This window comes from Phocoena sinus, chromosome 9, assembly GCF_008692025.1.
Source record: "Phocoena sinus isolate mPhoSin1 chromosome 9, mPhoSin1.pri, whole genome shotgun sequence".
In the NCBI taxonomy this organism is placed as follows: Eukaryota; Metazoa; Chordata; class Mammalia; order Artiodactyla; family Phocoenidae; genus Phocoena; species Phocoena sinus.
This window is the reverse complement of record NC_045771.1, coordinates 53,384,417-53,410,567: the sequence shown is the minus strand read 5'-3', so window position 1 is coordinate 53,410,567 and position 26,151 is coordinate 53,384,417. Positions and strand designations below refer to the sequence as shown.

General features: G+C 36.5%; 1 protein-coding gene and 1 non-coding gene across 2 annotated transcripts in view; both read right to left on the bottom strand.

Annotated features, from left to right (window-relative positions):
* The window catches only part of ZNF804B (zinc finger protein 804B), a 505,850-nt gene that overhangs the window by 259,213 nt on the left and 220,486 nt on the right, over window positions 1–26,151 (bottom strand). The window lies entirely within an intron of this gene.
* Window positions 17,423–17,533, bottom strand: LOC116759958. Its single transcript, XR_004351615.1, has one exon. It is a non-coding gene; the product is annotated as a U6 spliceosomal RNA (small nuclear RNA).

The window sequence follows — 26,151 nt, the reverse complement described above, 5'->3', positions numbered from 1 at the left end:
GTTCCTTAAAAAACTAAAAATAGAACTACCATATGATCCGGTAATCCCACTCGTGGGCATGTATCTGGAAAAAAACATGGTTCGAAAGGATACATGCACCCCAATGTTCAGTGCAGTGCTGTTGACAATAGCCAAGACATGGAAGCAACCAAATTTCCATTGACAGAGGAACAGATAAAGATGATGTGGTACATACATATACACAATGAAATATTACTCAGCCATCAAAAAGAATGAAATATTGCCATTTGCAGCAACATGGATGGACCTGGAGATTATCATACTAAGTGAAGTAAGTCAGACAGAAAAAGACAAATATCATATGATATCGCTTATATGTGGAATCTAAAAAAAAAAAAAAAAAAAAAATATATATATATATATATATATATATATACAAATGAACTTATTTACAAAACAGAAACAGACTGACTTAGAAAATGAACTTATGGTTATCAGGGGGGAAAGGTGGGGTGGTGGGGGAGGAACAGATTGGGAGTTTGGGATTGACATGCTATTCTGTAATAACCTAAATGGGAAAAGAATTTGAAAAAGAATAGATACATGTGTATGTATACTGAATCACTTTGCTGGACACCTGAAACTAACACAACATTGTTAATCAACTATACTCCAATATAAAATAAAAGTTTAAAAAAGTCTCATGGAAAAAAAAGAAAATGTCTTGAATTAGGACAGAATAGGTAAGAAGATATTTAATAACAATTTTTGCGGACCCTGATGCCCTTTTGAGTCTTCTTGGGACAACAGGATTGTGTTAAAAGACAGTGCCATTCCAAAAGTCTTCTAGAACCTTGGATTCTTTCTTAGCAAATAACATATTTCTCACTCTTACTCAAGGAAATGATGAAAGTATTGAATAATCAAGGGATTTCTCATTTAAGCATTGAGTTAAAAAAAGATATTTTATTGTTACATATCACTGAGAGATGAACCAAAGAATATAGTTGTTAACAAACTTTCAAAGGGATTAGACTAAGTTGAATGTTAATTATATGCCTAAAGAAAATATCTGGAAATAAATGGTTTTTTAGTAAGTGACTGTCAGAATATACACAGCCAAACTTCCCTTCTGCTTATCCCTTTGTAAGCTTTTTGAATTGAGTGTTAAAAATTAAATAAGCTTTTTATGAAAAGGAAAAACATTTTGATATGCTGATTCATTCATCCCCCATTCTCCAAAAACTGCTATTTTTAATTTCAAACAGCTATTCATGTTTTACTAAGAAAACTATCAACTATATTAAGCATAAGGCAATAAAAATGCTTTGATTACAATTAACTCTGTGTGCACTGAATGAGAGATGGAATTCTTTATTGGAGAAGTAATAATCAAATCAGTAGATACTACAAAACAAGTTATGACAAATTCTTTAATTATGAATTGCCCTTGTCCACACTTTTCTCTTTCGATAGTCCAGATTATAAATCCAGTTGAAAAAAATAAATAAAACATGATGAATAAGTGAATTTTATTATTTTCCTCCGGTGCTAGGCTTTAGGTTAAAATAGGGACAGCAACTTGACATGCCATTGGTATGGGACATTTTAGTACTAATATTATGAAATATGTATTATTTTTATAAAGAACTTTTAGTTAAATTGTGCTTGTTTCAGTTTTATCAGTAAGGAACAGTCTAGGATGATTCTCTTAAAATAAACTGATGGTCTCTAAAACATAAATTATTGGCTTTGCTCTAAAACGAATGGAAATCTTGTGATTTCTCCACATGTCGTTCAAATAATGTTTTCAAGTCCACTGCCGTAGGCTGAGAAACTACGAACAGAAAAGAGAATAAAGTAAATTTATGGCTAAATACTCATAGTGAATGATTGCTTCAGAAGAAGAAAACATGTCAGTTTCCCACATTTTCCTTAATGGTTAAACATATTTAACAAAATCTTGGTAGTCTTATGGTAAAAGCCTTTTTCCTCATATTTTACTGAGAAGTATTTGCAGCCAGCAGAGTTAATGCAGGCTCATTCAGGAAGCCACAGCACTCTGTGCATTAGGACTCCGCTCTGCGCCCCTGCTTTTAGTCCAATTATCCCACATTGTGGGATGAGGAAGGTCATTGCTCCTGCTTGCTGGTTCTCTTGACGTTTTATGTCTCTGTGACCTTACCATCAATTTATCCAGGGTTCCTCAAAATTAACCAATCTTAAGGATCACTCTGGAACTTCTTAAAATCAGACTTCTAGACCCCTTCCTCAAGGGACTATGATTTTCCTGGCTTAGGGCGGGTCTCCTGAATCTCCATTTTTAACAAGTGGGCAAGGTACTTTTTAAGATTAGGTAAATTTGGAAATAACATCTCCTCCTCTGCTCTTCTTATCTCCTGAGGATGACCTCTCTCACCCGTTGTGATTCCAGTCCATGGAATATTCTTTTCCGTGCATATTTGCATCCAGTCTGTCTTCCATCTTTCTTCACACATGCACACTTGGAGCTGGCACCCATATGCTTCCATTCTGAAGGGCAGATTCCACTTCCCCATTTTCTTCAAAACCCTGTGGGATTAGAGTATCCTCCCCAGAAGCTCTGAGGTTTATTGATAGGAAATGAGTAGAAGACTAGCTAGGATTAGATGAACAGGGAGCATACTAGAAATAACAGATGCTCAAAGAAGGAGGACTAGAGAAGACAGACCGGGGTGCAGAGCAGGGATGTGAGTAGGAAGAGCACAAGCTTACAGCACAGGGTGGAAATATAAGGTTGTGGTCAGTGACCTTACCTGGAGGACGTAGTGGCCTGTGCCAGGTGAGGCTAAGGGTGATAAAGGGGCAGACAGTCCTCTCCAGGAGAGACAGGCTAAAAGGGGGTCTTGGTATCAAGACATGTACAGAAACAACTGTCATTCAAGGCAGAATATAATAAAATCTCAAAAATATAATATTAAAAGGTTACCAGGGGCTTCCCTGGTGGCGCAGTGGTTAAGAGTCCGCCTGCCGATGCAGGCGACACGGGTTTGTGCCCCGGTCCAGGAAGATCCCACATGCCGCGGAACGGCTGGGCCCGTGAGCCATGGTCGCTGAGCCTGCGCATCCGGAGCCTGTGCTCCGCAACGGGAGAGGCCACAACAGTGAGAGGCCCGCGTACAGCAAAAAAAAAAAAAAAAAAAAAAGGTTACCAGCATTCTGAAGGATGAGGGATCATACGTATTTGAGAGGGTTAGGATCAATTTAATGGCAAATAGCATTTAATCTAAGTCTTGAAGGATGGGTCAAATTTTGAGAGATACAGTAGGAGAGGAAGTATTTTGGCAGAAGGAATTCATTAAGCAATGGCTGAAAGAATCAGTCTGTGAACAATTTAAATGAATTAAAGCAAAAATCTGTAATGTAGATATAGCCTAACACGTTTTCTACATAGGTGATTCTTTCAAGCATCTGGGTGGCTGTTCCTGCCAGTAGAAATGACACTCCTGAAGGTAAAACAGATGTTGATGTCATACAGATATTTTACTAAAAGTTTCTAGGGATGTGTGTCACATGTAAGCATTTGGAATTACCATTATGCTTAGAAATAGAACTTTAGTTAATATCTAAAAACAAAAAGCAACTACCAGCAACCTCCTTAATAAGGATTCTGTCATTCTTTCATTAAAAAAAGATCAGGTAGTGTTGTAGTTTAAATAAAACTCCATGCCTTTCAAAGAAATGTTATAATTTTCTTTGAAGGACTTAATGAGGCTGAGCCACAGCTAAGAAAATAAGATGTGAAATTAACATATGTGTGAAATTCAATCACACCTCTTATTAACTGGATGTAATGATAACCACAAAAAAGGTGACTACTTTAAATAAATAAGTGATGATAGAAATAAAAAATGATGTTAATTTAATGGTTGATTAATTGGTCCTCAGTGTATCTCCCAAATCTAGTTTGGGATGATGGCCTCTAGCTCATACTTTAAGCATTCCAAATGTGTATCAATAAAACATATTGCTTATGAAAAGTTATACAGAACATTTCTAATAAAGAATTGCATTCAGTGTGCTACAGCAGGTCTAGCTTATATAAACACACACGCACACACCATGCGCACACACCTTTTACCATGCCCATCTGTTGAGTCAGATGGAAGCACACTACAGATATCTTCCAACCTAAATGTCATGGTAGTGAGGGCCTCAGTCCTGGCTCCTTATCAATCAATTGTATTTTGTATCTCATTATGTCAAGATTTTCAAATTCCCCTTGAGGCCGTTCACACAGTTTTGCTACTTAATAGAGTATTGATTCATTTTGTTCTTTGTCATTTTATGTTGTAAATGTTTTAAATAATAAGAAAAAAAAGCCATATTACTGCTATAAAGTAAATAGCCTGTGATAACCAGACTCTCTATATTGGAAAAAGTTCAAATACTACTAAATTTAAATTGTTATATTTAAACTGTATTATTCAGAACCTCCCATTCAGAGCTATCATCCAAAAGCACAATGTATTGGTTCAGATAGGCATGGTAAAGGTAATGTTAATAGGCGATTAAAAAAACACGTGAGGGAGATAGATAATGGTGTCTGTTCACTAAAATGTGTCAGAAGGATACTCCAAGAGCATTAAATATGAGAGAGAATTGCAGTCAATAGCCAGTGAACAAGAACGACATAAGAGAACGTTCTGGGTGTGAACACTAGCAGTGGGATGGGCCAGCTGAACTTAATGCAATGTTTTTCCCAAAGGATGAAAGGTTTACATCTGATACAAGTTCCTTTATACAAAAACACTATACAAGCTCACTATTTCTATATAGAAAATACAGGAGGGAGGTACAAGATATTTTCTTTGAAAATGCACACAATTTGTAGTCAAGAGACTTTCCCTATCTCTTCTATTATTAACGTCATGCTGGTATGATACATTTGTAAAAATTAATAAACCAATATTGATACGTATGATCTACTAAAGTTTACAGCTTATTCGTATTTTCTTAGTTTTTACTGAGATTTTCTTTGTTTTACTAATTTTTACTAATTTTCTTAGTTTTACTTTTCTATTCCAGGATCTCATCCAGGATACCACATTACATTTAGTCATCGTATTTTCTCAGTTCCTCTATGCTGTAACAGTTTCTCAGACTTTTCCTTGTTTTAGATAACCCTGACAATTTTGCATATTGGCCAGGTATTTTGCAGAATGTCTCTCAGTCGGGAATTGTCTGGTTTCGCCATGATCAGGTTAGTGTTATGGGGTTTGGAGAAGAAGACCACAGAGGTTAACAGCCATCCTTATTACATCATAGCAAAGGTATATATTATCAACATAATTTATCACTGCTAAGGTTAAACTTTCTCACCTGGCTAAAGGGTCTGTCAGGTTTCTCTACTGTAAATTTACTCTTTTTTCCCTCCTTTCCATATTATACTCTTTGGAAAAAAACGTCACGATGCACAGCCTGGACTTAAGGAGTGGGCAGTTATGTTCCCCTTCCTAGAGGACTGAATATCTACATAAATTATTTGGGATTCTATTGCACAAAAGATTTGTCTATGCTCTCATTTCTTTCTTTATTCAATCACTTTTTAATATCATCATGGACTCATGGATATTTATTTTATACTTTGGGTTATAATCCAGTACTACTTTATATATTCTTTATATTTTTTTTGCTCAAATTTTTCTAGTTTTGGATATTGGTAGCTATTTCACTTGACTCCTGTGTCTCTTTGACGTACAACCACCGATGTCTTTTTGTTTTTGTTTTTGAGCACTTCCTTGTTTTCTAGCATCTATCTTGTTATAGATGCTCCAGGATATCTTGTATATTCACTGCCCAGCCCTAGAATCAGGCCATCAGGCATTTCTCTAATGATCCTTGATTTCTTTTATTGGAGAATGATGTTAGAAACCAAGATATGGCTGCTAAGTATGCTCTGTGCTACTGGGGTGTCATTGCCTTCTAGGCCCTCTCAGATGACAAAGCAAGATAATATACATATGTATACTAACCTGTGTATGTATGTGGGTGTGTGTGCATGTGTGTGTGTGTATAATTCTCCCCTAAACGTACTTCTCCCCTTATCTATATTCTCCCACTCCAACAGTAAGAAACCTACCATTTGCCATCCATTATTTATTTAATGGTTCAATCCCCTACTACTTTATTTAAATTTAGAGCCAAATCCTGTTGTTTCCAGAATTTTTATTGTGTGTAAATAGCATTTAACATTTAATTTAAGAAGTTAAATAGAGATATACCTTCCTTTATTCTCTCATGCCTACATCACCAGCACCATATGTTTTAACAACAAACAAATCTTCCTCTGAGGTTTGATCTTGTTACTTCATTTGGAGATATAACCACTGGGACCAAAATTACAAATAGGTTATGTTCCAAATGTTTGCTTTCCAGTCAGTCATTTGGAACTTGTGGCTTTTGTTTTGAAACACTTTATAAATAATGGTATGATTTCTAGGCTAGCTCACAAAGGCCTATTTAACTCAGAGTACAATTGTAAGGGTATATATTTGCAATAAAAAATAATAGAAAGTAACATTAGTAAGTACACAGGGCAACATTAAAACAATTAAATGAGAAGTAGTGTTGCATTACTCTTAGAATATAGTTGCTTAGGCAAAGAATGCAAGGGTTGAGAGTACGAAGTCCATTAAGTGCAGAGAAAACATCTGTGAAGGCGCAAACCAGCACGGTGACTTCTGAGATTGCTGGAATACACAGAGTGTGACGTAGAGTGGATTGTAATGAGCCTGGACAGGCAAGCAGAAACTTAATTATAGTAAGCTTCATGTGCCATGCCAAGAAGATGGGATTTAAGTTTAGGGAAATGGGAAGCTAATGAAGAATTGTATGCAAAGGCATGGCATGATCTCATTTTTGACTTAACATTACTCTGATGACAATCTTAAGGATGGGTAAGAAAGGGGTAACAAAAGAGGCAGGATCAATTAGGAAAATATTGAAATGGTGAAAACAAGAGAACTAAGTTAATAATCCAATACTCTTGAGGAACAGGAAGAGTGTTCAGATATGAGGGATGATAAAGAGATGGACACTTGGTCTCAATTACTGGTTGTTATCATTGGGGTGAGGGAGGAATGAACCTCTATGATTTCCTCTTTACTGGTTTGAGAGATGGGGAAGTTAAAATGGGCATCTGATGGTGCCATTAATCAAGACAGAGTATATGGTAAGAAGAGAAGTCTGGAGGAAGATGTAATGAGTACATTAGTAACATGCTTTGCACGAAAAGTAGTCTTATCTTTCATTCATAATTCAGGTATTTTTATAATAGTTTATACCGGAAGTGATTTCCTAAGACACCTGCCAGAAAATGGAAAACACAAAGGGTAGAGAGTTGTTACAAAGAATTTATGTGTATTTATAAGAAAAGATTATCAAAGATGTACCTTCATAACTATAAGAAGTACCAGCAGAAGAAATGAGGTGAAGACAGCCTATACTGCATCTCTCTGAGAGGGAGGAAAGAAAGTGGGACAAAGGCCCAAGGAATAGCCAAACCAGGCTCCAGCTGGGAGTTGGCACCGTCAGTCCAACTGGAGGTGGGTGTGTTTGTAATTTAGGGAGAGAATTGTCTAAGGGAGGAAATATGCAATGGGCTGTTTCTTTGTACAAACTCAATCTTGAGTCAGATGCATGTTTTTATGATATTGGAACAACACCATGGATTATTTTAGTTATGATTTCTACTCATAAAGCTTTCCTAGGGATCTCCTTGGGATATAATTTGATAAAATTAAAACCTTCCTTGCCAGTTAGATAGTATGTGTATTATATGCTCTATTACTATAGTGTATTTCATGTGTGACTTAAAGTTCATAACTACTTATAATAATATTTTATAACAAAGGTTCAATTTTCTAACCACTTAATTTCATCTTTGCTTATCTATTTTCCCGTGTGCAAATCAAGGACCTTCCTTCTATGACACCTCTATCTTCCCTCTCATTATTTCTCATGTTGTTTACACACCTGTGGGTACAGGGAGAATAGGACCATAGCAATAGAGAAGCAGGTGATATGCTAGGATCTCTAGAAATTTGAAGCTCTTGAAGGACTAGTCATCACTTAGCATTCATTTTTCTTCCAGAAAACAAAACAAAACAAATGACATTAGCAACAACAAAATCAAACAATCTAGTCCAGACCATCAGTTGTTTCTTCATCTGTGTTAACTGATTTCAATCTGGAAGCTGGCATATAGCCTGGAATTAATTTTTATAATTTGTTTCTTCTCTATGCAAAATGGGTCTGCAGGAAACTGATGAAGAGGATAAGTTTTTATACTCATCTCATATGTAAACTTTATTATACTAATGAATGTGATAAAAATAAATGAATGTGACTAAAACAAAGCAAAAACAATTTGAGTGTTTTTAAGAAACTGTAGCAACAAATAAATGTGTGATGAACCAATAAAGCAGGGAAGATCTCTAAACAGAATCATTATTCTTGAAGGATGGTGTTAAAGATAGGAACATTTCTATGGAAGACTCCTGAAGTATACACTTTGAGTCAAACACAATCTGAATAAATACAATAATATCTTAGTTGAAGCTTTTAGCTAACAAAAAAGCAGCCAAAATCTACACTAGTAACATTAAAAGTAACCAAGAGAAAATTTCAACATTTAGCTTATCATTTGAAAACTTCCATGCCAACAAATATTGTCTGCTTTTTAAATCAAACCTATTTTTTCAGATATTTTTGAGGCTTTGTAGATACACTGAAACAAACATAATAAAAGTTATGAAAAATGCATTGATTAATTTTCTAAAACTTTAGTTCTAATCTGCTATGGGAACTGAGAAATATACTAGACAAGAACATGTGAGCAGTCTAACGGAAGAGACAGACAGGAATACTGATAAAGTAGAATACAATGTTCTTTGGTATCAGTAGTGTTAAGAAAAGATTCGTATATTACTGCCTTCGGGAAGTTATAAATACCATCCTGAGTAGAAAATTCAAAGGATGAATAGGAGTCTGGAGAAATAAAGATGGGCAATGGATTCTAGAAAGAACTGAGATAGCAGGATGGATGGCATGAAGGCCTGACAGAGATGGACATGAGTGGGAATCATGAAAAAAGTAATAAATCTCATGCAGAAGATATGGGAGAGACAAAACAGCAGTGAGACTGGGCTGGGGATGGATTCTGCAAGATCTTGAACAACAAATTAAGGAGTTTGGTTTTTGTCTTGGGGGAATGCAAGCTTTAAGCATTTGAGAAATGATTTTATATTGTAACAATTCTTTGACAAGGTCATTTTTGTTGGTAGGTAATTGTGAGTAGTATGAGAAATGCACTAAATACTAAATATGGAGAAAACTGTGGGGAAGAGAAGATTTAGAAAACTTGGAAACCATGCATCTAGAGCCACCGAGTGACCTATTGCCCTGAGGCTGGGATACCTGGGAAGTCTGAGGAGATCAGACCGTCCCTGTAGTGCTAGAAACTAGCAGGGCCCCATCCTATCAGGTTTAGACATTGCTCACACTTGGCCATTGAAGCTTATATTAAACCAGTGAAATTAAATGTAGAACAAAGCATTACCTATTTTGAAAAACTGTAATGGTCTTTTGACAAACTGTGGTATACAAAGACTTAGGAGTACAGAGGAAGCACCTCAGGGGCTGCCAAAGTAACAGGGGCAGAGAGCCGCGGAGGGAACTCTGAGATGTGCACTTCTGCTGCCCTTGCTTCAGTCAGTGCAACTCTTCAGCTGCTGATTTTTATTTAATTTTACATATAGGGCTTCTGCTTAAGATTTTTGTTAAATAAATATTTCTATTATTTAAGAAAACAAAACTGAATACCAATGGTGTACAAGGCCAATATTTCCCAAAGCGGATTTTTAAAAAGTTTCCTTTATATCTAGGTCCATCCACATCTCTACAAATGACCCCATTTCATTCCTTTTTATGGCTGAGTAATATTCCATTGTATATATGTGCTGCATCTTCTTTATCCATTCCTCTGCTGATGGACATTTAGGTTGCTTCCATGTCCTGGCTATTGTAAATAGCGCTGCAATAAATATTGTGGTACATGACTCTTTTTGAATTATGGTTTTCTCTGGTAGAGTGAAGTAAATCAGAAAAAGGAAAACAAATATCATATATTAATGTGTATATGTGGAATCTAGAAAAATGGTACAGATGATCTTTTTTGCAAAGCAGAAATAGAGACACAGATGTAGAGACAAACGAATGGACACCAAGGGGGGACAGGAGGGGTGGGATGAATTGAAGACTGGGATCGACATATATACACTACTGATACTATGTATAAAATAGATAACTAATGAGAACCTACTCTATAGCTCAGGGAACTCTACTCAGTGCTCTGTGGTGACCTAAATGGGAAGGAAATCCAAAAAAGAGAGGATGTATGTATACGTATAGCTGATTCACTTTGCTATACATTAGAAACTAACACAACATTGCTAAGCAACTATACTCCAATAAAAATTAACAAAAAAGAACGGATAAACAATAAGGTCCTACTGTACAGCACAGGGAACTATATTCAATATCCTGTGATAAACCATGATGGACAAGAATATGAAATGAATGTATATATATGTATAACGGAATCACTTGCTGTATAGCAGAAATTAACACAACATTGTAAATCAACTATACTTCAGTAAAATAAATTAAAATAATAGTTTTTTATATCTAACTCCCAAAGGATTCTTGATCCTAAGAGATTCATTTATTATCTAAATTAGCTTTATGAAACAATTATGAATTGTCATTAACTTTCTCTTTTTGCCATGAAGATTTTTCCATGAACCGTAACAGGTGTATGAATGACCTTTGGAAATGCTAGCTTTAAGATAAACCACACATATGGACTCCACTCTCCAATGTGGTATATTTACAGCATGTCACAACAGTTTGGAGTATGCTGCCCTCAATATCAAGATGCTTTCAGGAATGTTTTCTGGAAATAGACTTCTTGGGTTTAAATCTTGGCTTGCCTTTATCCTGGCAAAATTTGGGGGTAAATTAATTAATCTCTGTGTTACTGCAGTTCTTCTAGCTATAAAATGTGAATAATCATAATATCTTCTGTTTAGGGTGACCATGAAGATTAAATCAGTTTATATGTGTAAAATATATGGAGCAGTGCCTTTATGAGGTAGAAGCTATACTATTGTCAGCTATTACTATTGGCATTATGTAAGCCTTGGGTCTTACTAAGAAATTGAGCCAGCTTTTGGATTTTTTTTTTTTTTTTTTTTTGTGGTACGCGGGCCTCCCACTGCTGTGGCCTCTCCCGTTGCGGAGCACAGGCTCCAGGGCTCCAGATGCGCAGGCTCAGCGGCCATGGCTCATGGGCCCAGTGGCTCCGCGGCATGTGGGATCTTCCCGAACCGGGGCATGAACCCGTGTCCCCTGCATCGGCAGGCGGACTCTCAACCACTGCGCCACCAGGGAAGCCCAGTTAGTTTTTATAAAATTTATTTTTATTGAAGTATAGTTGATTTACAATATTGTGTTAGTTTCAGGTGTACAGTAAAGTGATTCAATTATACATACATATATATCTATTTTTTGTCAGGTTCTTTTCCTTTATATTGAGTATAGTGTTCCTGTGCTATACAGTAGATGCTTGGTGGTTATCTATTTTATATATAGTAGTGCGTATATATTAATCCCAAACTCCTAATTTATCCCCCCTCTTTCCCATTTGGTAACCGTAAGTTTGTTTTCTATGTCTGTGGGTCTGTTTCTATTTTGTAAATAAGTTCATTTGCATCATTCTTTTTTAGATTCCACATATAAGCGATATCATGTGGTATCTGTCTTTACCTGTCTGGCTTACTTCACTTAGTATGATTATATCTAGGTCTACCTATGTTGCTGCAAATGGCATTATTTCATTCTTTGTTATGGACTTTAACAGCATTTGCTGAGACTAGTATACCACCTAACAAGTAGTTTGCTTATTGTTTGTTTCTCCATACTGTAATGTATGGTCACTGAGAGTAGACAGTTTCATGTACTTAGTTTGTTGCAGTATTTCCAGAAATTAATAGAGTGCCTGGAAAATAACAGGAACTCAATAAGTATTTGCTGAGTTAATGAATGAATACATTCTTATACCAGTGAACTGGAACTAATACGAGTATCCCTTTAATCCCTCATGTGGTACTTTGATATTTACAGAACCATAAGACAACTCCGAAAATACCAAATGTAAGCAAGGGAGATAGAAAACCTGTTTATTTTCTTAGAGCTCAGGGCAGGTACAGTTTTAGACTCTCCCATAGCAATTTGGGGGCCCAGTGAAGTTTTTCCAGTATAATTCCACAAGACCATCGCTGTATCACAAACAGAGCTGACTCAAGGATCAAGATGAGGAATGAGACTTGGTGCCCTCTCCAGGGTATGTAGACCCCAAGATATATCTGAATCTGTGCTCTACTTTCTATAGCCACTGTCCTCATCCATCACAAACTTAGGCATGTCTGTGTGTATGTGCCAGAGATGGGGGTATTGCGTCTATACTGTCTGAGTGCTACTGAGAGAGTTTAGTTGTGTGTGTGTGTGTCTGTGTGTGTGTGTCTGTGTGTGTGTGTGCAGAGGAAGAGACAGGGTGTGAGGGAACCTCATTTCACTGCACCTAAGAGCAGATGTGCACAATCAGATCCACTGCCTATAAGGAGGAAGGCTCTTTTCTTCTTTGTCCAATCAGGCTTTTGTTGAGCTGAATAGAATCAAAATTAGAGAATGAAGTAGGACAGAGAAGGGAGAGATGGATTCCTATGAGAAGGGACATGATGATACTTCTGGAAACAGAAAATAACCTAGAAAGTCTGGGAATGTAGGGAGACATATTTTTAAAAGACAGAGAAAATTCAGCAGCAGCCAAGATGAAGGAAAATTTGGGGCCAAAATTTGAATAGTTTTTACAAAGCGTGGCTGTGTGCAAAGTGGTAAAATACTCATTTCCACATCTCTTCCAGATACTTTGGTTAAAAACATTAATTTATTTTTAAAGATTTTGGAGCCTCTGCTAGCAATCTTTGGAGACACACCCTTGCAGAGCAGGCCACCTTGTAACAGCAGTATGACTGCTACTTTTTCCCCACTCTTGTTACTCATGATTGGTTTACATTGCAATTCTATTTCAAATTCTGTTTCATCAAGAAAATAAATATTTAGAAACAGTAACTTTGGATGGGGAAACAGAGGTTTATGAGCTTTTAGGCCTTTTATAATTTTCTAGGTTTTGATGACTTTGGCTAAACCAATATCCTAAATTTTCTCTAAGAACTGGTCAATTTTTGGAATTAGATATCTAGAGTAAAATTAATGGTAAATGTCATGAAATAGCTTAAGAAAACAATTTCAGTTACATGTTATAATGTGTCAAAAATACATAAATGCATCACTATCATTTCTGCATGCTTAATGGTTATAAAGAGCTGCTATAGAAACAGGGAAAAATACTTATAATACTGCTAATTAATTTTATTTCAAAATTTTCTATAACTGAGTGCATTAGGCAGAAATCAGTTGAATAAAAGAAATTAATGGGGGAAGAGTTAGCTTATGATGAAAGGATTAAATCACTCAAATTTAAAGACATTAAGTCAAGCACAGTGAAAATCAAGTGTAAGATAATATTATTGATGATGAAATTTATGTAAGATGAATCAATGAGACAAAACTGATTTTATGAAGAAATTGTAATATTAAGTGAATAAATCAGTATACGTATATGACCAAAACTATGAAAAATCTTAGAAAGAAAGCTGGAACAAACACATCTAATATTATATTGACAGTGAAAGCTTTTGTGAGCCTGGATGATCACTTGTTTCCTTTCAAACTTTCTATTTTTCACCACTGCCCAGAACAAACACTAATTAGCTTTATAAGAATAAAATCAAGTAAACGTTTTGTAAATGAATGAAACGAAGCCTTGCTCCAATAATGGTATTGCTTTTCTCAAAACCCACTAATGAGACCCTATACCTCCATCTATGTATTACATAGATATCCTAGCATGTAAATGAGTTTTACGTGTTTGAAATGAGCAGATGCTTATTTCTGATGGCCTTGTTGGCACTTTTTGGGGGGAGTTGAACAAAAAGCTTTGAGGAGGGCTTCCCTGGTGGCGCAGTGGTTGAGAGTCCGCCTGCCGATGCAGGGGACGCGGGTTCGCGCCCCGGACCGGGAGGATCCCACATGCCGCGGAGCGGCTGGGCCCGTGAGCCATGGCCCCTGAGCCTGCGCGTCCGGAGCCTGTGAGAGGCCACAACAGTGAGAGGACCGTGTACCACAAAAAAAAAAAAAAAAAAAAAAAAAAAAAAAAAAAAAAGCTTTGAGGAATACTTGGGAGAGGACAGCAATTCTACCATATCTTTAATGCAAGTAGTAACAACTCTTCTTGAATCACTGACTTTTCTTGTTCATTAAATTATGCAGGCCAAGTAGCTAATAAAAAGGTAATACTTCATTTTACTCGTTCTGAATTTAATCAACCTTTATTTTTATTTTTCTTTCACTTAACTTTTTATGTTGTCAAGTATCAACCTAGTCTCATCCTCGTTTTGCAAAATACTACTCTGATCATCAAGGATTTGGTAAGGCTAACATAATCTGCCTCATATTTTCTGAATTTCAACATTCTTAGGAGAAGGTGATTCAAATGATTTGTAGAATAATGAAATAACAACCGTATGCAAAGAAAGTAGTGTTACTTCTTTCATACCTTCTTGCTAATGGTAATAATAATATTTAGTAAAAATGAAGGCAATATGTTTTCTATAATTTGAAAGCATCAGAATTAAACACCGGATTTCATAATGAAAAAGAGCACATGTGTAAAGAATACCAAAAAGCTAAATATTTATAAACTAAATTTTACGGGCATACCTTGTTTTATTATGCTTGGCCTTACTGCACTTTGCAGATATTGTGATTTTTACAAACTGAAGGTTTGTGGCAACCCTGCATCAAGCAAGTCCATCTGTACCATTTTTTCCAACAGCATTTGCCTACTTCATGTCTTTGTATCATGTTTTGGTAATTCTGGTAACATTTCAAAATTTTTCATTGTTATTATATTTGTTAGAGTGATCTATGATCAATTTTTGGATGTTACTATTGCAAAAATACTATGACCAACTGAAGGCTCAGATTATGGTATTTTTTTAACAATAAAGTATTTTCTAATTAAGGTTTGTCCATTGTTTCTTTTAAGACAGAATGCTGTTGCACACTTCACAGATTACAGTATAGTGTAAAAGTAACTTTTATAGGCACTAGGAAACCAGAAATTCATGTGACTCTCTTCACTGTGGCGGTCTGGAACCAAATCTACAATATCTCCAAGGTATGCCTGTAGTTCAGACATCTCTTTATGTTGTGCCATCTTCTTTTAATAAATCATGTGGCCTCTACAACAACACCAACAAAAAAAATTATCATTGTTCTCACAATAGAAGTTTAAAAAGTATAAATATTATTTCATCCCTGGAATAATCTTACCACAGCTTCTATGAACTCTGAGAAGTACGCTTAAGGCTACTGTAAACAATAGAGTTATACAAGTCCCACGGTTCAGTTTTCTGATTTAAAATAAGGAACTGTTTTGGGCAGAATTCTAAAAATGACCCACCAAGATTCTGTTCCCTAATCCCTGGGACTGTGAATATGATGAGATACCACACATTTGATTATGTTACCTTATGTGGCAAAAGGGAATTTGGAGGCGTAATTAAAGTTACTAATCAGATGACTTTGAGTTAATGAAAAAGGAGATTACCCAGCTGAGTCTGAAACAATCCCATGTGCCATTACAAGACAGACAGGTTTTCTCTGACTGGTAGCAGAAGACAGAGTTAGAGAATTTATCGATTACTGAGACAGATGGGGCCACAATATAAGGACCTGAGAGCGGCCTTTAGATGCTGAGAGCAGTTCCTGACCAACAGGCTGCAAGAACAGAGGCTTAAGTCATACAACCACAAGGAACTGGATTCTGCCACCGACTTGAATCAGCTTGGAAGCAGATTCTTTCCCAGAGCCTCTAGGTAAGGGTCCAGTAGTGCTGACACTTTGTGAAACCCTGAGCAGAGCACCCAGTTGAGCTCACCCTGATGTGGGATCTACAGAACTAAGAAATAATAATTGCGTGTTGTTTTAAGTCACCAAAATTGTGTCAATTTGCTAAGAGAGCATAGGGAAGTAATATAGAACTGTAGATTGTTTAAACCTTGATGGGACCTTAAATAAGTCCAAAGTCTAAGAAAAGACAGGTGACAGAGAGAGAATTAGGGCTATTACAAAGCATTGTAAAGAGAGGGGAAAAGAGAGTTATTATTTAACCACTAATATTCAAAATATAATTTTTAAGCAATATATTCTGCTTAAAACCAAACTTTTGGAAGAGAAAAAGAAATTAAGGACTCTTTTGCACCACTTACAACATCAATGGCTAGATTTTATGATGGACTTTTTTCCCATACTGTCCATCCTCAAGTTTAACCCTGAAACTGGAATAGAAAGAAGGAGGAGCTGACACAGAGGAAGTAAAAGAATAACCAAAGCTTTATGATCCCTGAGGATTGTGGGAGAGTGAGGCAGAAGACGGAAATAAAGGTAAAGAGAGAAAAATGTCAGTATTCTCATTTTTTCCCTCTCACTTTGGAAACATTATCTAAAGAATTCTCTATGTTTAGCTCTGTGTTTCAGGCTACTGAATGAGAGGCCCTCATGGAATGTGACTCGTGGATTGTGGCCATATCATACGTGAGCCTGCCAGTGTGGAATACTGAAGCAAAAAGCCCTGATATATAGCACTCTTGACCGACTCCTGGGTCACATGACCAGTTTTAGGTTTTCCAGTGATTGTCTTGACTAGGGCTCTAGGCTGCATATATTCACGATGCTAGTTCATTAATTAGTGGGTTTTTTTAAAATTGAAGTAGGGTTGATTTACAATATTATGTTAGTTTCAGGTATATAACAAAGCTATTCAGTTACTTTTTTTTCAGATTCTTTTCCATTAGAGGTTATTATATGATATTTAATACAGTTCCCCGTGCTACACAGTAAGTCGTTTTTGCTTAGCTACTTTATGTATAGTACTTTGTTAATCCCATACTCCTCATTTACCCCTCCCCTCCCTTTCCCCTTTGGTAACCACAAGTTTGTTTTCTATGTTTGTGTGTTTCTGTTTTGTATATAGATTCATTTGTATTATTTTTGAGATCCCACATATAAGTGATATCATATAATATTTGTCTTTGTCTGACTTACATCACTAAATATGATACTCTCTAGGTCTATCCGTGTTGCTGCAAGTGGCAATATTCCATTCTTTTCTATGGCTGAGTAATAGTCCATTGTATATGTATACCACGTCTTCTTAAGCCAATCATCTGTTGATAAAAATAGGGAACGCTTCACAAATTTGCATATCATCCTTGTACAGGGGCCACACTAGTCTTTTCTCTCTGTACTGTTCCAATTTTAGTATATGTGCTTTCAAAGCAAGCACTAATTAATATTTTGTTTTGTTTTTTTTAATTTTCAGGTGGCTCATATCAATGCTGCTTTGATTTCTCCCCACAAAAGAGCAAAGTTATAGGTTATCTATAGATATCACCAGGCAAATGGTCACTGGAAGCATCTGACTACAGCTACAGACATATTCTAAGAACATCAGAGGAGAGGACAAATTGCATGCTTTATCATTCTTGCATGGCTACTCCAAGCCTGAACATATGGTGGCCTTTGGGTGGAGCAACCAGAGCTATGGCTCAAACGATCCCCTGAGAGAAATCAAAGTTTAGGTTGGGAATGATTTTCACAGGTTTTCTGTGTCCCTGATGAAGAGGCACTAATGCAAAGAGGCCAAGATGGGTCCAATGGTTAGTCATCTTATTCATGGGCAATGTAGGTTGAGGTGTACTCACTCTTGATATGAACAAAGTAAAGTTTCCTTTAAAATTACCTATTGCAATGGTTGGCTACAATGAAGACACAGTCATACCTGGGAAACTTATAGTTGAATCAGAATCTCTGAGGGTCGGACCTGACCTAGGTATCAGTATTTTGTGAAAGTTCCCCAGGATGCTTTAAGGTACAATTAGAGTTGGAAATCACTGATTTAATGGAAGGTCTATTCATGCGTATATAGAGATAAAGCAACATTAATCCTTGTAGTGTGAATCAGTGTTAAAGTGTCTCTTCTCTCTCTTCCCTAAGTTCCTTTAGTTGTGTTCTTATATCAACTTTCCTTCTTCCTACAGAGATATTCTTCTTTGTGTCATTCCTATTTTCTGTGGTTGCAAAAATCACATATTTAAGAGGATTTAATCAATCAATCAATCAATCAATCTGTCTAAAGTTTCTATATCAAGATCCACAACAACTTGTTATTGCTATTTTTCAAGAATACTGGAAATGGTAATAAAATAATTCCCTATAATTGACATAATTCCTCTTAAATATTAGCTGTGGACTCTCTACTCCCCTTGTTTGATCTCTACGCCTTCTCGTATTATATAAAGTTTTGCAATAACTATTGTTATAATTAAGCATTTATGCTATACACACATCAGTGAATGCATAATGTTCACTGCCTATTTGACAATGGTATTTAAAATATATGCTCCCATGTCAAGTATCATTCGATGCAAAAGAGAGCAGCAAATCTCTCTTGTTGACAAACAATTCAGGCAATAACTCTGAACATCCAAATCTCCACATTTCCAAAAGAACAAATAAAGCTTTGATCTCTCTCTGGTGATATTTTATTTTCATTCCCCATCTCATTTGTTTGTCATTTGAATCCATACTCTCATGATATAGAGAGATTTTCTCTTTTTCTTTTTATGGGTGGTAAAAAGCTTTTAGTGTGTTCTTACTCTTTAGGCTACAGACAAGTTTTGTTTGATACACTAATAAGAAATGTGTTCTCATAATAAACCTGAAGTATGAAAAGGGAGACTGATTCCTTACAAAGCCAGGCTGTTGATGTTTATTATGTTCCTATCAGAAATATGTTAGGTTTTCAAGCAACACAAAGATATATGGACACAGTTGATTTCTTTCTTGTGCTTGGAGTCCAGTTGGGGAGATAAACCTTACACTTGAAAATTCTCCTTAGAACAATGTAATAATATAAATTCTATACAAATCAAGCTCCTGCATGTGCACTCTGAAATAGGTGAGGCCACATGGCTGCTGTCATAAGGATATGCTTGATTGATTACTGAAGGCGCTTGAGCTGAAGGATGCTTTGAAAGAGTTACAGACGTTTATTGTAAGGAAGAAAATGACATACAAGTGAAACAGTCAAACATTTGAGGGTCATGTAAATAACCAATCTTATGGAAAAGCATGGAAAAAAAAAACCCCAAGCTGTGCTACATAGAGCTATTTGATAGAGGATTTAGCATAACAGACTCCAAGAAAAGGAATGACTCAAATTGTTTCAAGTTAAGGAATTATCACCATTATTTTAAAAAATGATTTACTTGGAAATAAGGTACCACTAAAAAAAAGTTTAACTATTTAGTAAGTAGTTCATCTTTGTTTAGTTTTGAGCCCACTTTTCTTTTGTAGGATGAAATAGGACTGACATAGTGTCTCAAGGTCTAGAACTAGCTTTGCGGGTAGAAGAAAAGATAGATATCAAGCTCCAGAAGTAGACTGTGATGAGGGCAAATGCAGGTTGGTGTATAAGGTGAGTCAGAGATGAATGCTACAGGAGATACATCAAGTAAAAGGGAAACAAAGGGTAGGGAGCAAACAAAGAAAAGTATTATAGGGTGTAAGATGTCAGCAACAGGGAATAAAGCAAGCTACAGAGCAGGGCAAGGTGGAAGAGGACTGGAATTTGTTTATGTACTGGGATCCTTGGAGTTTCTTTCTACTGGATGCATGGTTCTTAAGTATATTAGGTAGAGTGAAATGCTCATCATTTGTGTAGGCAGTAAGCATTAAGCACTTTGGGCAGGAATTTGGTTTTATTCCTTCGGATAAGAAGGTAAACACAGCAAAAGCAAGAAAATAGACTGGTATTATTTTCTAAAAACAGGTTATTTGTGCTGTGGGGCAGGAAGGAAATGCCACAATTACTAAAAATAAGGTGAATCACAAATCATTAGTTGTCATTAGCTCCTCATTTCTTTAAAGAGATTGGAGATATGAGAAGAAATAAATGAGGATGTTGGAAAATAGTTACTGTTGGAATCGGGACTAGGAAAAGGGAGAAGGAATTTAAACAATTTGGCAGTCTGTCTTGGCTCAATTGCTTTAATATTACATTAATGTATTTTATGACTATCAGAGTCTTTGTTTGCCAGAACTTGCATATGCCCTGTTAGCATTTTATAAATGGAGGACCCGTCCAAAGAAATAAATTATTGGAAAATATATTTCCAGTTACGCGGGGATATTTGAGGCACAGGATGCATTATGTTGAAAGAATACTTGAGTTTATTGGTTCCTGTTAGAAGAAAATGTATCTTCCATAATGGTTTTGTTTACATCTGAATTTACTTCTGCTTCCAACTCATTTGGCATGTATGCAATCAGTTTGTCAACAAGTAAGAATCAGTAAATCACCCATGGTGTGCACAGAATGTTTTTATAATGCCAAAGGGTCTGTGGTTCCCGTGCCTGTTACAATCTTCTAGTATTTCTGATCCTTTCCCGATATATAAGGCATGTTGATTCACATCTTCCCATTAAAACAGGACATAACATTTTTAGAGCATAAATTTTTGTGCTACTTACTTTTTCTGTAATGACAGTCCTACTAAGCCAAAGATGCAAGGTTAACTAACTCAGACACATGAACCGATCACAGAGGAGCTTCTGCTGTGTGTTGTGTACAGAAGGCCGTGCAAACAAGGGGGCGTCACTAGATTCCTCTCACCACCGTTCACACGTCTACACTATGGCGCGCATCTCACAGAAGCTGCCCTCTCCTGGTCCATGGACCAGTGCCAAGTAGAGTTCATGGAAGACAGAGCATGATGAGAGTAGTGTATTAAATTTTTAAATAAACCATAATTCAAGAAGAGTCATGTACCACAATGTTCATTGCAGCACTATTTACAATAGCCAGGACATGGAAGCAACCTAAGTGTCCATCGACAGATGAATGGATAAAGAAGATGTGGCACATGTATACAATGGAATATTACTCAGCCATAAAAAGAAATGAAATTGAGTTATTTGTAGTGAGGTGTATGGACCTAGAGTCTGTCATACAGAATGAAGTAAGTCAGAAAGAGAAAAACAAATACCATATGCTAACACATATATATGGAAATTTAAAAAAAATGGTTCTGAAGAACATAGGGGCAGGATAGGAATAAAGATGCAGACGTAGAGAATGGTCTTGAGGACATGGGGAGGCGGAAGGGTAAGCTGGGATGAAGTGTGAGTGGCATTGACGTGTATATCCTACCAAATATAAAATAGATAGCTAGTGGGAAGCAGCCGCATAGCACAAGGAGATCAGCTCAGTGCTCTGTGACCACCTAGAGGGGTGGGATAGGGATGGTGGGAGGGAGATGCAAGAGGGAGGAGATATGGGGATATATGTATATATACAGCTGATTCACTTTGTTATACAGCAGAAACTAACACAACATTGTAAAGCAATTATACTCCGATAAAGATGTTAAATAAATAAATTTATATTTTCAAAAAATTTTTTTTTATTTTAGGTTACATTCTTTAAAAATAACCTTCAGAAAATGAGTGAGATTGTGTATTTTTTTTTGTTAAACAAACACAAATGTTTAGTGGTTTTGCACAGCAATATAAAAATCTGATTTTCAATATTTTTTGAAAAATGTTAGCCCATTCACCCATATACCTATAAACCACTACTACAGAATACAGAACTTTAAAAATAGAGATATTCTGACATCCCCCAAATGAAAAGTTCAACATTATAAAACTGTAACTCTTGGTGCTCATCTTGACAGTCAAGTTAAAACTATGAATGAAGGTAAAGGATTTCTCTTATAGATTTAAAAACCATTTCAACATTGGGTTAAGTTCAAGGAAGACCATTCACTGCATGCATACATGTTCATATATATAATGTATATATATTTAATATGTATATATATATATTTAATCCCTCTCCTCAAGAGAATCATCTTCTAATCAGAGAGATGAACATGCAATAGACAATTTCAATAAAGTGTTTTAAGTGATGTAATTAGAAGAATTAAAGAAAGGTTATAGGAATTTAGAGGAGAAAGATACTGTCTACTTATTATAGAAAACATCACACAGAGGTACATCAAATGGCTTGAGTCATTTAGCTCCAGAGAGCTAACTTGGAATGTAATAGTCAAGGATTTTTTCCATCGATACAACCTATCGCTTTGCATCATTACATTTGTTTGGACCATTCATGAAGTCAGAGAGAAGAAGGGCTTCTCAGAAGTCTGGCACAAATATAGAAGAAATTGCCAAAGGTAGAGTCCAGTTGTATAGAATGAATGTGTTATAATCAAATGTTAACTACAAAAAACAATGATACAACATAGCTAATGGTGTCCGAGTCTAACACCAGAACTGAATTGGCCTATCAGCAAAAAGCAATTAAAGTGTGACAATGCATTTAAAAGTACTGACGTTTGCAACATGAAGAATTACACTGCTTCATTAAGAAGAAATGATTGCCTTATTCAAAAAACAGGACAATATTTACTCTTATGTAAAACTCCTACAGATTTCAACTTGTACAAAGTTGAGCAGATAGTTCCCAAATAATTCATAAGAACAGATTTTCACATATTGCTGTCCCAGAGTGGAGGCTGCACAGTAAAGTGGAAAAGTGTGGGCTTGAAAGTCAGACAAACCTATCCTTGGATTTCACTTGCTGGTAGAGGAACTTCAGTAAGTTATTTCTCAGGTTTCTCATTTGAAAAAAAGCAGAGAATAATAGCCTGTTCGTAGGATTTTTATGAGAATCAAACAAGCTATTGTATGTGGAACCCAAAATGTTAAAACTGTAATTTTCCCTGAGGTGTCAAGATTTGTTAGATATGGCATACCAAAGGAAGAGGCACCACCAAATAATAAATGTGCAATCGAGGTGACAAAGAATCAGTTTCAGAAATCCCTCAGAAACCCCTTAGCCAGAGGGAGATCAAAATAAAGAGCGCCGGTCAATAGAAATACAAGCTGAGCCATATATGTAATTTGAAAGTTTCCAGTAGTCACACCAAAAATAGTAAACATAAAAATGGTGAAAATAATTTAACAATATATTTTATTTAACTCGTTAAATAATAGCATTTCAACATGTAATCAACATAAAAATAATACATGTGATATGTTGCATTTTTAAATACTAAATCTGAAATCAGGTGTGTATTCTATATTTAGAGCACATCTCAGTGCACAATTCAAGTGCTTGATAACACCACGTGACTATGGCTGTAGTATCAGACAGTGTAGGTATAAACACAGTGGTTCTCAAAGTGCGATTCCTGGACTAGAAACATCAGCATCACCTGGGAACTTGGCTAGAAGTGCAAATTCTCAGGACCATCCCAGATCTATTGAATAAGAAGCTCTGGAGGTGGGACCTAGCATTCTGTGTTTTAACAAGCTCTCCAGTTGATTAGGATATCCACTAAAGTTTGAGCACCACTAGTCTAAAAGAGCACACTTCTCAAATATCGAGGTGGATACACATCACTTGGGTATACTGTTACATGTGGAATTTGATTCAGTAGGGGCCTGAGCTGTGTCACTTCTAACAATCTCCCAGTAATATGGATGCAGTTGGTTCAGGTGACACTTGAAGTGACAAAGGACTGAGCAGTGGTGCTCAACCCCCAGGTTGAGAACCACAGATCTAGAATCTGAAGGAGGGTAGGGAGAGTTTTATAAGACAGATTATTGGAGAAAGAGCTGCAAGTCCCATCCCCCCTCAAGGCATGCTAGAGTGTTACTTCTTTCACCTAAAGCTTAGCAAGAGGGACTTTAAGAGGGCCACTTGAAGAGTTTGAGGTAGTTCTCCTAGAGTTTGGAGGACTCAGTGATCTGTCAAGTTCCTGCCCATGACATCTGGGTAGTAGGAATGATGGCAGTGAGTTACTCTGGCAGGGGAGCCAAAGTGGGTAGTGCTGTGTCTGGGAGTAAATTCCCTTTTAAGGTGGGTAAATGGATGCCTGTGTATTTCCTGTGGTCCAAACGTGAACGCTGCAGGAAAGAAACGCAACCTCAAAACTTTTTTAGTCCTGACCAAGAGGATGACGTGAAAGGTACAAGAGGATTTCACAGCCACAGCCTGAGTTTAATGGAGCAGAGAAAACTGTGGGCTGGTGGAGGATAGCCTGTAAACAAAGAGCCCCAGCCAGACAGAGAAAGACAAATATGTGATATTGCTTATATGTGGAATCTAAAAAAAATACGACACAAATGAACTAAAAAAATGGTCATGAAGAACCTAGGGACAGGACGGGAATAAAGACTCAGACCTACTAGAGAATGGACTTGAGGACACGGGGAGGGGGAAGGGTAAGCTGGGACAAAGTGAGAGAGTGGCATGGACATATATACACTACCAAACGTAAAATAGATAGCTAGTGGGAAGCAGCCGCATGGCACAGGGAGATCAGCTCGGTGCTTTGTGACCACCTAGAGGGGTGGGGTAGGGAGGGTGGGAGGGAGGGAGAAGCAAGAGGGAGGAGATATGGGGATATATGTATATGTATAACTGATTCACTTTGTTATAAAGCAGAAACTAACACACCATTGTAAAGCAATTATACTCCAATAAAGATGTTAAAAAAAAGATACAAATGAACTTATTTATTGCACAACAAAGATAGATCCACAGACATAGAAAATAAACTTATGGTTTCCAAAGAGGAAAGTGGATGAAGGGATAAATTAGGAGTTTGGGATTGACACATATACACTACTTTATATAGAATAGATACCACCAAGGACCTACTGTATAGCACAGGGAACTCTACTCAGTAACAAAAACAAACAAAAACAGGCACCAGTGCCAGTTTGGGAGCTGCAGCTGGAAGGGCACTTCACAGGAGGCTCTTACAATTCTATGATAGCACACATGAGGGAAAGAATCAGCTTGAGTATGTTAAATATTATAAAATACTTTATATATATATGATACATATTTCCATATGTAGAAAACATGTATTATTATTTACTTGTGATTAGTATTTTTAATATTTTTACACACCCAGAGAGGTCAACTAAGAAACAGCCCTGAACCCCTGCATTCCAAACTGGAAGGGTCTGTAAGGACTCTTAGCAGGTAGGGAAGAGCTCAAGGAGAGCGAAGGACCAGGCACCCACTCCCACTGCAGGAAGCCCCATGTCAGGAGGGGAGACACTCTGATATTAATCATTTGCTTTTGGATTATGGTCAGAAATTAGATACTCATACTTCAGAAGTGTACTATGATTGTGACCTAAAGTAAATCCAGGGCTTTATAATTTCTAAGAAAGTTCAGAAAAGTCATGAATTTGGCACTGTTTTCTTACAGGAACGGGAAAAGGGGCTGTGGGGAACAAAAGGATAGTTGTGTCAATGTCATAATGGCATCTTGTGAGTCCTGTTTAATACAAAGACTGAGCATTGCACAAAGTCTTATACGCACTATCTGTACTTCTTTTCTTCAGATAAGCAAAGGCTAGATGAAAAGGGAAACCACTGATCATTTAGTCAATTACAAACCAAAGCTGGATCCTAGAAGTAACACTGAATTTTATCATGGCATCATGAATAGTCAATAAAATACACATTTTCTCCCAAGATCAAGAGAGTAGGTCACAATAGCATGAACGTCTGCCAAAATTATTAACTTTCAAGTCTCCCGTTGACAGCATATCTGCATTTATTTTGTATCTTTGAGTCAATAACATTTTTCTTACAAAAGAAAAAAAAATCCATTTTAAAGTGCTCTAGAAGGGAACATTGCCTGTTAGGAAATTAAAAAGCACAATTAAATAGGTTTGTAGGTTTTACTGATGCATGCTGGGTTTCGATGGAAACATATCAACCTGCAGGTTTAAAAAAAGATATACTAAATATACCATAATTGACCTGTTTTCTCTGAACATATTTCTTGTGGCTTTTGATTCCTATTATTT